Genomic DNA, 4,013 nt, shown 5'->3' with positions numbered 1-4,013 from the left:
GGAAAGACCAACAGGAACGCTCCAATCACTTCTGCCACTGAGCAGCAGGCTTCGTGAGAGGGAACCCTATCTTTTGGGGTCTGTTTACTACACACTGCAAGCTCCAGGCAGTCCTTATCTTCCTGTGCGGGGACAAAGTACACGCGTACGTACACACACACACACTCACACACACACACACACACACACACACTCCTCTCCGAAACCCGGGCCCCAGCGTGCTCTCCCCAGCGAGAGGCGGGGACCCCGGCGGCCGAGCGCACCATGGGAGCGGCCCCGCCCGCAGGCCCCGCCCCGCCCGCAGGCCCCGCCCCCGGGAGGGGTCGCGGCTGACCCGCGCCTCTCAGCCACCAGAGGTTTCTGGTCCCAGCCCCGTGTGCTTACGGCTGTGCTGAATGATCCTGTCCATCAGCCCCCTGTCCATCCCCGAGCGCCTTTCCTGACCGCCCTCCCTCCCTCACCCAAGGGTGCGGGAGCCTGGGCACCCGCTCGGGCTCGCCCTCAGCATCCAGGCTGTTGCAGCTGAGCCCCCGCGGCTGACCATGAGGGCCTCAACCTCGAAGCCAGGACTCTGGGGGCCCCAAGGCCCTAAAGCCACCCGGGCCGCGCAGATTTATTTAAGAACAGTTGGAGGCCGGGCTCTTGCCTAACATGTGCAAAGCCTTGGGTTTCACCTCCAGCAAAGTCATGAAAAAAGAAAAAGTTTGAGATGTGTTAAGTATTGGTTTAGATTTAGCTAAAAAATATATGATGCTTATCCCGCCCTTGCCAAGTAAGATTCCAAGTGCTTCACAGATTCGCCTTACTCCCGTGGCTCCCGAAGCGTGGCCTGAGGGGGGCTGGGGTCCTCAAAGCCAAAGGCCTCGGGGACCGTGTCAGTACGCCCAGGGCAGCGGATCCAGCTCGATTCTGAGCAGAGCTGAGGATCGGCTCTCAGCTCTGGGGTGCTGGAGCCGAGAGGGCGGAGGTGTAGGCAGGCCACTGGTCTGGCAATATTTTGTTTGGGAGCTCGGTGGTTTTGTTGTTTGTGGTACTGGGAACTGAACTCAGGGCTGTCTGCATGCCAGGCCTTCTGCCAGTGAGCTACATCTCCATCTTTTATTTATTTTATTATTTTGTGACAAGGTTTTGTTACCTTGTCCAGGTTGGTCTTGAACTTTTGATGCTCCTGCCTCAGCCTTGCTAGTTGTTCGAACGACAGGCTGTGTCTTTGAGGAGAGGAGGTGTTCACTCACTTGGTTATAAAGATCCACGGGCTTGTCCACTCTGTGCTGAAGGCCGAGTCAGCTGGAACTAGGACTAGGAGCCACAGGGACAGTTTGCAGCCTATACCTGGAGCTGGGAAGGGATGGGGGTGAGAAATACTTTAAGAAGGAAGAGGAGCCTAGCCTGGTGGCTAACATTTAGGAGACTGAGGCAGGAGGATCACTGCAAGTTTGAGGCCAGCCTGGGCTACATAGTGAGACTTGGTCTCAAAAAAAAGGAGTGGGGTGCGGGGAGGAATAGCTGGGCATTGTGGTGCATGCTGCAATCCCAGCACACTGGGAGGCTGAGGCAGGAGAATCACAAGTGGTTGAGCCCAACCTGGAAGATTTAGGGACTTAGTGAGACCCTGTCTCAAAGTAAAAGATAAAAGAAGGTCTGTGTAGCATGGTGGCACATGCCTGTAATCTCAGCACTCAGGAGGCTGAGGCAGGAGGATTGCTACAAGTTTGAGGCCAGCCTGAACCATAAAGTGAGACCTTGTCTCAAAAAAAAGGCTGAAGATATAGACCAGTGTGAAGGCCCTGGGTTCAACTGCAAGTACTAGAAAAAAAATTGAGTTTAGATTCAATTTCTTTGGTAATGTTGTGTCCTAACAGTTTTTGAGGGGAGAGGGAATTTATTTTTAACTTTTTAAGATATATAAATCACATGTAATAACCTTCTAGCTTTTACCATGTCCAGGTCAATGGTTCTTCATGTGTTTACAAGGTTGCATAACCATCAATCATTGTAATTTGTTTGTTTGTTTGAGACAGGATCTCACCATGTAGTCCAAGCTGGCTTCAAACTCACTACAGAACCCAGACTGGCCTCAAACTTTGCAGATCCTCCTGCCTCAGCCTTCGGAGTGGTGGGATTACAGGTATGTGCCACCATGCCTGGTGAATCTCTTTTCCATTTAATTAAGGCCAGCCTGGACTACATACCCAGACCCTGTCGCAAACAAAAATCAATTTAAATACATATTAAGCACATAATAGGAGATGTGGTACCAAATATAGCAACGATCAGGAAGGTGGGACTTAAATGCGATTTTTTTCTTTGATTTTTGTTGTTTTTGAATTAGGAACTGAACTTAGGACCTCTGTTCTGTTTTTTGAGACAGGGTCTCACTATGTAGTCCAGGCTGGCCTTGAACTCCCAGCAATTCTCCTGTCTCAGCCTTCCAAGTTCTGGGATTGCAGGAGTTTAAGTGATATTTTGATATTTTTAAACGCTTAGGCCCAGGCACTGTGAGACCGGGGATGCTACCTCCATCCTCCCCTCATTCTCCTCCCTGCTCTATGTCCCAGGAAGCTGACTTACATGAGCAAATGGGGTCAAAGTTCTCTCCTTGCCGGCTTCTGGCTGGACCTGCCCAGTGGGGAGCAGTTGAAGAACTTTGGGGCTCCTGCTCTTCCTCCAGCTGACACAGTGGAGGTGGCCTGGGACCACATACATGTCATCACTGTATCTTTTTTAATCCTGGGGACTGAACACAGGGCCTTTGCACTGACCTATACCCTTAGTTACTTTTCTTATATTTTTATTTTTGAGACAGGGTCTCACTAAATTGTTAAGTTGTCCAGGCTGGATTGAAACTTTATTTCTTTATTTTTTATTTTTATTTTTTTTTTGAGACAGTAGTCCAGGCTGGCCTTGAACTCACTATGAAGCCCAGGGTGGCCTCAAACTCAAGGAAATCCTCCTGCCTCAGCCTCCTGAGTTCTGGGATCACAGGTGTGCACCACCATTCTTGGCTGACATTTATTTTTTAATAAGACATAACAGGTGTGGTGGTGCATGCCTGTGATCCCAAAATGTGGGAGGCTGAAGCAGGAAGATCTCTAGTGTTAATACAACCTTGGGCAATTTACCAATTTAATAAGACCCTGTCTCAAGATAAAATTTTATTTATTTTCAATTTTTTTTTGGTGGGGGTGGGTACCGGGAATGGAACTCAGGATCTTACATTTGCCAGCTAGGCACTGTGCCACTGAGCTAAATCCCCAGTCCCTAAGATAAAAATTTTATCTTATTTTTTTTTTAAGATAACATTTTAAAAAGGGCTGGCTGTGTAGTTCAGTACAAAGGCCCTGGGTTCCATTCCCAGTACAGGGCTGGGAAAAGCATGCTATACGTATTAGTATACAATGTGCTTTTTATTTTTTTTTTGAGACAGTAGTCCAGGCTGGCCTTGAACTCACTATGAAGCCCAGGGTGGCCTCAAACTATAGTATGTGCTTTTCTCACATAATAACACCTGTATCATCTTTGTGCACAGTGCACGTCGACTGAGCTCACTTTTAAAGCACAGGGTGTGGGGTAACGCCTGTCTCATTCTTTTGAGTGATGGGACAGCTTTTTGTTTTACAGATTCGCTGTAAGGTCTCTGACGTGGCTTCCTTGATAGACATGCAAGCTGTTTCCTGACTGAGGTACTTTAAACAATGTTGCTGTTGTTTAATTCTTTCAACCTTATGCAACTAGCCAAAACATGTTACAACCTCTGCCTTGCATCTCCTGCCTATAAATTAGTCAAAAAAAGGAGGAGGAGGGTGTAGGATATGAGGGTGCACACCTGTAATCTCAGCTACTTGGAAGGTGAAGCAAGAGGATCCCAACGTCAAGCCCAGTCTGGGCAATTTAAGGACACCCTGTCTCAAAGTAAGAAAATAACAGCAGTGCCCGGAGTGTGCAGCTATGTGTTGGTGACTGGGGGAGATACATCTTTCTAGATGCAATTTTTTTTTTTTTTTTTTTTTTTT

At 48.3% G+C, this 4,013-nt stretch overlaps 1 long non-coding RNA gene across 1 annotated transcript in view; it reads left to right on the top strand.

Annotated features, from left to right (window-relative positions):
- The first annotated feature begins 2,085 nt into the window (after positions 1-2,085).
- The window catches only part of LOC106146499, a 4,988-nt gene continuing 3,060 nt past the window's right edge, over positions 2,086-4,013 (top strand). Inside the window, exons 1-2 of the long non-coding RNA XR_001230955.1 lie at positions 2,086-2,128; positions 3,622-3,683. This is a non-coding gene — a long non-coding RNA (uncharacterized LOC106146499). The remainder of the gene's footprint in view (positions 2,129-3,621; positions 3,684-4,013) is intronic.

The sequence above is a fragment of the Chinchilla lanigera genome, unplaced genomic scaffold, assembly GCF_000276665.1.
Source record: "Chinchilla lanigera isolate Chin_1 unplaced genomic scaffold, ChiLan1.0 scaffold00081, whole genome shotgun sequence".
Lineage (NCBI taxonomy): Eukaryota > Metazoa > Chordata > Mammalia > Rodentia > Chinchillidae > Chinchilla > Chinchilla lanigera.
Note: the sequence above shows the minus strand (reverse complement) of the source record. Positions and strands in the feature narration are given on the sequence as shown.